We start from the raw sequence: 12,657 nt of genomic DNA, 5'->3' as shown, positions 1-12,657 counted from the left end.
GTAAAAGTTCTGAATCATTTTCTGTTTCCAAAATAGTCTCCAAAGGTTATCTGTTAAAAGAAATAGAGGCTAAACCATTTTTCAGTATCTTCAACTCTTCACTTGTCATCCATCGGCTCTTAAGGAGAAAATTGTTCACCCCATTCACTAAAGGATGTGATTATTCAGAGTGTAATTCTAAAATATAAAAGATTAAAGATAAGAGGTCTTATCATAAGCCTGCTTACCATGTTCATAGGGAAATAGCTTAACTGACATTACCAATACTGCCTACCAAAACAGGGTAATGGCTTGAAATTTCAAGACAAGGGGTCTCATCACGAGCCGGCTTGATCAGTTAACTTATTACCAGTGAATGGCATTGTCATAAGCTGGCTACCAAACCAGGACAGTGGCTTTTTATCTTATTTATTACAAAGAAAAACAGATGAAGAAGTGAAATATGAAAACATTTTATGGATTCGTTCTGTTAATCACACTCTTATGTGAATGGAAAAGTAGACAATATTATGGTTAAAAGGTATCCCTGTCGAGACTATAAATGTCTGCAGGCAACAGAGGCTCTACCTATGACAAAGGAGTTAATTATAAAAGCTGATATGGGAAAGTTTTCTATTTTTATCATTATGAACCAATAAAGACTTATTTTAGAAACTTTTTATGTATTTGGTTTCTTTAAACTAAATGGGACGAAGTTAACAAAATGGAATTCACATTTGTCAGAACACATGAATATCTAGTTATATTAGAAATTTCTCCTTCTGATTGAGTTTCTATTTATGAAAGGCTTGAATGTTTATGTTAATTTCAGAGATAACTGGTTCTACCAACGAATCGCCAATTGTTGTGCCCTACAACAACCCCCCATTTCATATCATCTATATTTACAAATAATCAACATATGAAATGGGTCCCTTTTAAAAAATTAATTGGTATTAATGAATTAATTCGGAAAAGGTATGATAATCAAATGAGTATGTAAATTGAAGCCTTTTTCGAATAACAATGTTTCCAAAATAAAACAATCTTTTGTTATTGCGATAAAGCGATCGCAAGATCGCATATCGCAATGACAAGAGAGGCGCACTTAAATGGCACTTTGGCCTTTGCCGATGCGATATCGCTATCGGCAGTCGGCGTTTTATTTGCATACACAGAAAGAGCACATATCTCATTCCCCGATGCGACACTATATCGGCGATCGGCTATCAGCACTGCCTCTTATGAGAAAACGCTTTAAGTTATAAACCCCGACCCGATGCAATATCGCTATCGGCCGTCGGCATTATCCCATGCATTTTTTATAAGGCACCCACCTCTTTCCCCGATGCGATGCGAATTTGCTATCGGAGTTCGGCAGATCACTTAAATTGTATCTGGTAATGTGTTCATATGCTAGTCCAATGCAATATCGCAATCGGCGTTCGCCAGGGCTACTTTCAAACGATAATGTAACACTCTCCCCCCATGCGATGCGACATTGTTCATCAGTAATCGGCATTTTCAAAAAGTGATTGTTTTAAGCTTTAAAGTTATATTTAAATCCGGTTGATAAGGCGCAGATTTCAAAATGCCGATTAAATTCAGGGATAAGGTAATGCATGCGTATTTAATAACCTTGCCCCTTCGATTAACGAATACTTGCGTCTAAGGCATATCATATCTGTTGTACGCGTTGGGTGGTCATTCAATTGAATAATAGCATAAATGGTCATTTAATGGGTAGCAAGCCTTAAAATCACCATTAATGCATATGCAATCTCTTACCAGTGATTGGATCCGCAGCCACTTTTTGAAGATTAATAGCGCCACGCTTCAAGTGATATATACCTTTCCAATTATGCTTTGTCTTCATTATTCCTCGTGTTACGATTTCTCTCGCACTTGTGTAGAGTTCGTTTGTTGAAGAAAGCCTGAACATGATGGGGAAGAAAAATAAGAGGAGTTCTGGTTCTAGTACAACATCTGTTGCAGGTCAAGCTGCTCCAATTTCAAAGAAAGGCTTAATCTCGGACACTACGTGCGCTGGTCTTCATAGGACCACATGGCAAGGCACATATAATCTGTTGGAGGCCGAGCAACCAAAAGTGACAGTGAGAACAGCTAGTGTAGATGTATTAAGGAAGTCTGATGCAACGCTCAAAGACTTGGCCGACTCCTTTTTACACAGAATAGCGGCCAGAGAGCAGGTTCTCCCTTACACAGACGTGGTGCGCTGGGCAATCGAAGAAATCCCCATCACTGATAGAACTTTCCATACAAGGGACGGAAGGATTTTCGGGTCATTCAAGCCTGATGACCTGAGGCGAATGTATCATCTGCCTGAACCGGAGCTAGTCTACAACAGAACCTTCGTGGAGAAATTCGCAAAAGAAAATGAATCACCATCCGAACCCCTCCGAGATTGGAGGCAGAACCCAGCCAAGCACAAGCATGAAAGTTCGGGTAAGTACTCCAATGTTTCTTTGGCTTCTCCCTATTGCTATGCGGGGATTATGATGTGTAGATTGTGGGGATTACATGATTCTGTTAATATCAATATTGACATGGTTCCCCTAATGGAAGCGGCTATCAATTCTATAATCATGGACTGGGCCACTATTCTTTCCGATAAATTGGTCGTAGCTGTTCGTGAATTCAGAAACAAAACTATAGTCTCTGAAAGGAAAATCCCTCCATTCTATTATTCTGCTTACATTATGGATACCCTGTGTCTTAATTCTGAGTTTCCTGTCCTCGGTTGGAGATGGACCACCCAGGATCCAACACCCATTCATTTATACCATCAGAAATTGTGGAAGTCCTCTTACAAGGACCATTTGTACCAAATTTGTAATGGTTTCATGGCGCCCATTTACTATTCTATTTTTGACAGACCCATTTCCAGAATTTCTTATGAAGCCTCCTTTGACTTACCTGCCGTAGCGAGTTGGTTTGGGGAAGAGTATTTCTCCTATATCAGAGTTTTTGGGAGTAAGGCTAGGCCACATGTCCTCCCTTTGTATATCCCAGACAAGCTGTTAGCCCGGGAAATCTGCTACCAGATTATGGCCGACAGTGTCACACAAACTCTCAAAGAAGAGAAGAAGAAAGGTTGGCCCTCTTTTCCTTTAAGAATTGGGGTTTTTACTCTGCTTAATTACAAGCACGCAGAAAAAGAAGCAGCAAAAATCCAAGCTTTATCCCTGGACATTCTCCCAAGCAGACTCTATGATCCAAAGAAAACTGCCTACATTGCCCTAGAACAAGCAAAATTAACAAAAGTTGATCATCAAGAGGATATATTTGATGACTTGTTCATAGGTGCCGAGACAATAAGCCAAGTCAAACAGCTTGCCATAATGAAATACAACGATGAGGCGTTGACTGAGTTTAATAAACTTAGGGAGCAGAGGTTGCAAACTCTGCCCCTAGAGTTATTATCCACAACCCCAGCATCTTCCTCAAGCGAGCCTGGTCGGCAACAGATACATTCACCTCTTGTTACAACTAAAGAACAGGATAAACAACAGGAGGAAAGACAGAAAAAGCTGCAGGCTGAGAAGCAGAAAAAAGAGCAAGCAGAGAGGCAGAAAAAGGAGCAGATAGAAAGGCAGCAAAAGACACAGAGGGAAGAAGAGCAGAGGAAGAAGAAGGAAGAAGAAAGATTAAAGAAAGAACTAGCAGATAGGCAGAAAAAGGAATTGGAGGAGCAGCAGCGGAAAACGCAAGAGGAGTAGCAGCGAAAATCACTTGAAGAACAGCAGAAGTTAGAACAAGAGAAAGAACGGAGCAAAGCCCATAAGCAATCTTCCATTGATCCTGAATTGATTAAACAATGGAATCAATTCGATTCCATTATCAGTGGTAAGGAAGGCTCCAAAGACACAGGCTCCTCTAAAACAAGCAATGCGCCCGATATCACTTCTTCTCGGGTTCTAGGAGGAACCAGCGGCCCACCCATTTCACAGGATGTTGAGATTATCAATAAGGACCCTTCCGATCAAATTGTTCTCCAGGTGGAAGAAATTCCTCCCCTGGATATTTTCTATAGCCCAAAGCATAGAGCCGTTATCAAGCGCCCTAAGAAAAGACGAAGGCTTGATCAACCTTTATCTTTCCTGAGCAAACAGTCACGGGCAATATGGTCTGGAAGGAGGATTTGGATCCCTCCGATGATCTAACAAAGCTGTCGCAATTCGCGGGAGCTTATTCTGCAGCAACTATCGACAAAGCATCAGAGGTAATTCTTCTGTTGAAGACTAAAGATCATGAAATATATGCATTGTAGGCAGAGGTGATTGAAGCGAAAAACAAAGCAGCACAGGTGGAAGAGCAGTTGCTGGCTCAACAGCAAGAGAACAATTTGTTAACCCAGCAACTGCAAATTGAAAGACAAAGGATAGACCAAAGTGAAACTCAGAAGGCAAAAGAATTGTCGGAGGCATTGTCACAGTTGGAAGCATCAAATGAGCTGATGATGAAATCAAAAGATGAGCGAATAGCTCAACTATCAACACAGCTCGAAGGTATCAAGAGCACACAGAATGTGAAAGTCTTCAGAGCAGAGGCAACTCAAATAAATGGCGCATTACTGTCTCAGATCAGACTTTTATGTCAAAAACTTGCTAAGGCTGAGCAATTATGCGAAATATCTACAACAGTGTGTGAGCAAATAGAGAAGGCCAGGAATGAGCTAGATCAGGCTGAAGAAGCCATATCCGATTATATTGAGTGGCAAGATACTGACGAAGGGAAAGTGGCGAATTTGTCCCGAATCCATGAAACGTACAAAGACATCCTCTTCACGGAATGGAACACTCAGGTAATGAAAGCAGAAAGGGCGGCTTCAAGGTGTAAAATAATTGCCAGCAATATGATCAACCTAGTCAATGATACACTTTATTTGGCGAACATGATCTCCAAGTGCACACCTGGAAGCATAACAACAGCAGGTATGCTTGAAGAATCAAGTTATCCTGACTTGGAGGAACAGAGGAAATTAATTACCGGAGTAAATACTTTAACCTCTGATGCATATTGGCTCTTTCTAATCAAGCCACATACTCAAAGGTCTTCTCTCAAGTGTTTAACAGATGCCCTCAGATACCTGATCCTCGACATTCAAGATGCTACATATGATGCTCAGCTAACTTCGCGTCTCAACACTCCACCAGAAGTAGAGCCAATGCTGGCAATATGTCAGCTAAGGAGTAAAGGCAAAGAACCCATCGAATCAAGCATTGCCGCCAACTGCCAGATTGCCAAAAAAGATGGAACAAACATTTATTGATGCCAATTTAATAGCTTTTCAGTTGTTTTGATATTTAGATTAGTATAGTATTTATATACCCTTTCATTGTTTTGGAAAGGGTCGTAAAATTTTGTAATAAGACTTAAAGGCTGAAGTTAGCACTATTGTGCTTCAGTCTATATTCTTTTTGTGAAACTCGACCAATGGTTCTGAATTTTGATTAGAAGGCTGTTTTATACAATTGCGCACGACTGTCTGTTGTTTGGAATGCTTTCCAATTGGAAGGAAGGACTGCGACATAGTGATTGATGTACTGGATTGATCGATCAGCTTACATGGTACTATTATCTGTATCTGTGTTCTTTCTGATTATATGAATTGCTGTGTTATTATCTTTGCTATTGTTGAATGCATGTATGCGATATAACAGCGAATCGTCATTTCACTTCACTATTGAATGTTTGTGTTGATTTGTTATCTCTTTCACTCATGCATGTATCAATGATATGAATGATTAAGCGTAGTAATTCGCTCTAATCGCTCTGCATAACTAATTATGCAGAGCAATGTTTAAATGGTTCAAACGTCTATGCTTAAAGTGTTAGAGTCATTTATATGCCTGCCTTAAAGCACAGATCATCAAACGCTACGCTTTGCCTAGTAATAAGTCCCGGGATCCGATTATAGTTATTACATTTTGTTTATAGTTTAGCTGTCCGCTCATTACCATCTTATCTCATAAGTCATTCATCCATCCCATTCACTTATACTTCTTGGGAAACTGGTCCCATTATCCCCAGTCGGAACCACTATTCCAAACGGAAAAGGAGCTGCATTAAGGTCCGGACCGGGTGGTATCCCCTTTGTTGTGGCAGCGATTTTCGAGGCCTCAACATTACCTTAGGTTGTTGAGATGATAAATGTTTTGAATAACTTTAATGATGAAAAATGATGAAATTAAAATTTTGAATGTAGTGTTGAATGATAGAAAATGTGAATAATAAGAATATAGTAAATTACAAATAGCTCATTAATCTCAAACTATTTTCTTCTACTATTTTTATTGTCACCCTTGTTACTTTTGTCTTCTTTCCATATCGATTATATGAAAAGGAAAGGTTAAATCATAAACCATTTAAATATTTAGCTTGAGATATTATAGTAAACATCATACCTTGTCCCTCTTTCTCTCAAATATTAATAGGTTGAATTACTATAACACAAAAATCTATGTACATTGTCAATAATATTTTATGCTTACACTGAAATTAATGCACAATATTAATCTAATCAGTTTAAAGTTAATGTACCATCATACATCCAATAACATCAAATAAAAAATCAACATCTACAATAAAATCAATACATCTAATGCAAGAAAAGAAAAAGAAGATTAGAAAACAACATTTACACTGAAGTCAATGCATGTAATACAAGCAATCAAATATGATAATAAATCAACATTTACACACAAATCAATGCATCTTGTGCAAGTCAAAAAATAGGTAAACCAACATCTACACTGAAATAAATGCATCTAGTGCAAGTAACGAAATATGATTATAAATCAACATCTAGGCTGAAATCAAAGCATATAGTGAAAGTAATGAAATAGGATTAGAAAGCACCATCTGCACTGAAATCAATGCATTTAGTCAAAGCAATCAAATAGGATTATAAATCATCTAAATTCAAATAAATACATCTAGTGCAAGAAATCAAATATCATTAGAAATCAACATCTACATTAAAATCAATGCATCTAGTGCAAGCAATGAAATAGCATTAGAAATCACCATATAAACTAAGATCAATGCATGTAGTGCAATAAATATTCTTCCCTCTCTTCCCCCTCCATATATATATATATATATATATATATATATATATATATATATATATATCTTCCTCCATCTCTCCTTCTTTGTCTCTCTATCTCAGCCCCCCCCCAAAAAACGTTCTCTCACTCAATATCTATCAATCACTTTGTCCCTCCCTCTCTCTCTCTCCATCTCCCTCTGCTTCCCTCTCTTCACTTTCCATATATATCTCTATTCCCTTTGTCTCTCTATATCACCCCCAAAACATACATGCTCCTCCTCCAATCTATCTATCTCTCCCTCCCTCCTCCTCTCCCTCCCTCTCTCCCTCTCTCTTCCCATTTTCTCCCTCTCTTCTCTCTTGTTGTCCTCTCTCCCTTTCTATGCGTATTTCTTATCACTCCCTCTCTCTCTCTTTCCACCTTTCTCTTTGTATTTCTTTATTCTTACCTCCCTCTCTCCCCCCTACAAATCCATCTCTCTCTCCCTCCCTCTCTCCATTCTCTCACATCCTCTCTCTCTCTATCTCTTTCTCTCTCTTCACCCTTCAACTATGTTACTATATCCTTCCCTCTCTCCTCTCTCCTTCTCTCCCCCATTCGCTCCACCTCTCCTTATTTTCTCTTTCCCTCACCTCCAAACATACACACTATTTCTCCATCTCCCCCTTGTCACTCCCTTTCTCTCTCCACTTCCAACTCTCTATGTATTTATTCTTCCCTCCCTTTCTCCTCCTCTCTCTCTCAAGTCCACTCTCTCATACATCCTCTCTCTCCCTTTCTCTCCTACCTCCCTCTTTCTTCCCCCATCACTCTCTCTCTTTTCCCTCCAATCCTCTCTCTTCCCCCATGTCTCTTCTCCTCTCTCTCAATTCTTGTCTTTCATTATCTCTCTCTCTCTCTCTCTCTCTCTCTCTCTCTCTCTCTCTCTCCAATCCTCCCTCTCTCTCTCTCTCTTTCTTCCCTCCAATCCTATCTCTTCCCCCATCACTCTCTCTTTCTCTCTCCAACTATGCTACTATATCCATCCCTCTCTCCTTCTCTGTCCCCCTTCTCTATATCTCTCTTTCTTTGTCTCTTTATCTCACCCCTAAGCATACTCTCTCTCTCTCTCTCTATCTCTCCCTTGTCACTCCTTCTCCCATCACTTCTCACTCTCTATGTATTTCTTCTTCCCTCCCTATCTCCTCCTCTCTTGCAATTCCTCTCTCTCCCTTTCTCTCCTACCTTCCTCTCTCTCTTACCCCATCTCTCTCACTCTCTCTCCACTCTTCAATCATCTCACTATCTCCCTCACTCTCTCCTCTCTCTCCCCTTCCATATTTGTGTCTCCCTCTCTTACCCTTCTCTACATCTCTCACTCATCTCCCTCTTGATTTCTCCTCTCCCCTATCCTAAAGTTTATCTCCATCTATCCCTTGTGACTCCTCCTATCTCTCCACCTCTATCACTCTATGTCCTTGTTCTTCCCTCCCATATATATCTAGAGTTAATATATATCATGATATTTTAATATATATTATACTATAACAAATTTAATATTGCATTAATCCAAATCTATTAAATCTAATAAAATTAATATTATAATCTATTAATATGCATATTAGATGTAATGATAATATATTTAATATTGGTATTAATATCAGGGTTAATAATGTTTTTTCTGTATGGTATTAATGATAATTTGGCCCATGGTATTTGGCCATAGAGGCCACCTCAGTCAAACCTATTCTTTGATCATTAGTAAGTATAAAGAGGTTTTATTTATTTACCATGCCTCTCGTTAATTTATTTTGTTATTTATTTATTATGCCTCCTTATACCATTTTTATATTTGTTTATTTACCATACCTATTTTATAAATATGGTATTTTGCCCAAACCTAAATAAAACATATTTTTTGAGTTTTTGTAAATATAAAATATAAAAGGATGTTTTATTTATTTACCATAGATCTTTTTTGAGTGTTCGTAAACCTCTTTATATTTTTAATTTATATTGTATTTATACATAGTAATAATTAGATTAATTTTTAAATAGGAGAGACATTAGATTACAAATGTTAAATGTTAAACATTACATTTACATCTAGATCTACATTTACACTTTTATGTCAAATCTACCCCATATTGGGTTGTTTACATTTACATGTGAGATCTACACCCATACTAGGCTATTGAGCCCCTCTAGGGGCAATTAGATGTTGATTTCTTATCCTATTTGATATATTTTTATATATTTACCATATTACCTCTTTTTTGAATGTTTGCAAACCTCTTCATATATTAAATTTATATTTTATTTATACATAATAATAATTAGATTGATTTCTCAATAAGACCCAAATGTTAAATGTTAAACATTCCATTGTAACATTCCCCGGTAACCTCACATGTAAAAGCAGGGAGTTAGAATTACAATTTACCCTCAAGTAATTATTACTAGGCTGTTGAGCCTCTTTAGGGACAATTAGATGTTGATTTCTTATCCTATTTGATATATTTTTATGTATTTACCATATTACCTCTTTTTTGAGTGTTTACAAACCTCTTCATATTTTCATTTATATTTTGTTTATACATAATAATAATTAGATTGATTTCTCAATAAGACCCAAATGTTAAATGTTAAACATTACATTGTAACATTCCCTGGTAACCTCACATGTAAAAGCAGGGAGTTAGAATTTTTTTTATATACAATTTACCCTTAAGTAATTATCCAAATCACAACTCCAAATTCCTCATTATCCATTAGATATAATGTTTATTAGTACATAAAGTAATTTTCAATAGAGGATAGTAAGTTGCATAACCATTGTCAACCTCCGTTGTAGTACAATAACATAAATTAGCTGATGAACCTTGCATCCATTACATGATTTCCTTAACCATAATAATTAATCACATACTTGGAATTATGACTATCACATTAATAAGGAATCAACATCATCAAGGATTTAACACCATCAATCTAACACAAAAGGAAATCACACCATTGAACCCTGATATACCATGGAAACCCCGTAGGGTGAAAACTAGCAAATGTTTAATCTTATTATTAAACGCCCGTGAGGGTTTTCACCCCTCACTCAATGGATTATAAGGGATTCCATCCCTCATCCATTGTTACAAAATATTACAATGAAATATCATTAAAATGTCTCATAACTAGCTAAAGGCTATTACAATTTCCATGAAACCGTTTACCTACATATTACCACATGCTACATCCTTATGGCATGAATGTTCCATCTATGTACGATCCCGCAACCCGTACTCATTTGCATGGACCATTAATTCTATACCTGCCACAATGTTAAATATAATCTTTTCCTGCCAACATTGATATCATGGTTACAATTATAAATAATCATATTAACTAATATTTCCCTTCGCATAAGCACATATTCTTAGAGGGAAAAACACTAAAGCATTCCTTGAAGGGACTAACTACAACATCAGTTATAATCTCCTTACATGAAAATTTACATAAACTTTATCAAAAGAGCTAGTTCTTTAGCTATTACTTTTGATGCCTGCAAAGATGTAAAGCAAACTAACACAACTTGTTTTCTCTTCCTGCATTCGTATGTATACCCTTTCTAATGAAATCTAACACAAATCTCGTGTGCTTACACATCTCATTCAACAAGAAACTAAGATAATATTTATGTTAGCATAAAGTAATCACATATCATTTTCCTAAAGAAATATGGCTCAATAGTTCTATCCATACAAAGAACATACCTCTATAACACAATGGATACTCCTTAGTGCATCCCATAACTTATCATAATAGCCCTTCTTTGATGTATGCTATATTCTCTTTCCTAGAGTACTACCTTCACTTCATGTAACAAATTACATACTTCTTTCTTAAAGAAAATCATTATAACCTCATACGTGCATAAAGTAATCGCATATCGTTTTACTAAAGAAATATGGCTCAATAGTTCTATCCATACAAAGAACATACCTTTATAACACAACGACTACTCCTTAGTGTATCCCATAACTTATCATAATAGCCCTTCTTTGATGTATGCTATATTCTCTTCTCTAGAATACTACCTTCATTTCATGTAACAAATTACATACTTCTCTCTTAAAGGGAATCATTATAACCTCATTTCTCTATCTTACTATAGATAAGTTTCTCATGCTTCTCGAAATTACTATAGATACCCATCTTTACACTTAAAAATCAAAAAACAATAACAATGTTAACTTAACCCTTTATGCACTAAAATCAAGAAATCAATCCAACTCATCTAGCAAGACACTCTTTTCAAGAGATTAATATTTCCAAGAAAATTAACATCGTTTATTAACACAAATTACTTTTACTTCAATGCACATAATCTTTTCATGAAACAAGTATGGATTCTTGTTCTTGTATGAACACTATTCATATGTGTCTTTTAAGGAAGGAATCTCTATTTTTATTTTCAAGAGATCTCTCATAAAAGCCATCATTTTCATACATGAAGTATGCACATTTTTTCTAAAAAGAAACTATATTTATGTGTATATAAAACATACACTTTTTTTCGAGAAAGTTAGAAATGAATATCTATGCGCTTAGAAGCACATCATTAGCTATTTCTATCGTGCATGCAATGCATAATAATTATTTCACAAGAAACTTAGAAATTAGCTAGTATCACAATGCAATTAAGAACATATCCCTTTTCAAGTAGCTAGTATCACAATGCAATTAAGAACATATCCCTTTTCAAGAAAATGACAAGTGACTTGGCATTTAACACAGAAGATTTACATGTAATCATTCTAAGAGAAAAACTACATATTTTCTTTACAAGAAAAATTACATATTTTCTTAGCTTTTATGTCCACACATTTTCCACATTCTTCTTTGCATACTATTAGGCATATATTTTCTAAATTTGGTAAGAAATCTTTCAAAAAGATACCCAAATAAAACATACATTTATTTTTCCTTGAAGAAATCTAGCAAATTACTTATCTTATTCATGGCAGCCTCCTGGCCTCCATGACCTTTGTTCTAGGAGTTGAACCCACGAATCAATTTCTTGTAACCAAGAGAAGAACCCAACAAGAGTTTGAATAGCAGCAACCCGAACACATTTAGAAGATAACAACTCTCCCCTTGGCGGTTCTATTTATAAACCTGAATTAACTGCATAAAAACAACCAGACGCATGCATTGTTTAACATATGCATGAGTGCAAAAACACACGAGTAACCAAAGCAAACAAGAGCACCAGCAAACATCTCGCTCATTATGCTCTACAAAACTTCTCCTATTATCTATTTTGGCCCTTGAATGTCATTCCATTGCTATGTCTGTCCGCAGAACCATAAAATACGTTGTCACAAGATCATCAATGAGATAATCGTGTGTATTGTTTGGGCCTCATAGCGATAACGGATGGAGAGGCTGGGTTCCTAGCTTCTCCAACTCTTGTAGTTGTTCCAAGAAATCAAGTAAACTTGATGGGACTTGCTGATTTGGTGCAGTACGCTCAGTGTCAACAAGAGTTGAAAAATAGGGTCGCGCCACTTAAACATTATTTGTTTCATCCCCTGCGCCCTCCCCACTACCAGATCCAGATTTGACA

General features: G+C 36.7%; 1 pseudogene; it reads right to left on the bottom strand.

Moving 5' to 3' along the window:
• LOC149183618 (benzaldehyde dehydrogenase, mitochondrial-like) overlaps positions 1 to 12,657 on the bottom strand; it is a 186,091-nt pseudogene that overhangs the window by 170,765 nt on the left and 2,669 nt on the right.

The sequence above is a fragment of the Pinus tabuliformis genome, chromosome 3_2, assembly GCF_031772625.1.
Source record: "Pinus tabuliformis cultivar Carrire ecotype Pingquan chromosome 3_2, CPIR1, whole genome shotgun sequence".
Taxonomy (NCBI): domain Eukaryota; kingdom Viridiplantae; phylum Streptophyta; class Pinopsida; order Pinales; family Pinaceae; genus Pinus; species Pinus tabuliformis.
The sequence above is the reverse complement of the archived record's forward strand: the minus strand, read 5'-3'. Positions and strand labels throughout refer to the sequence as shown.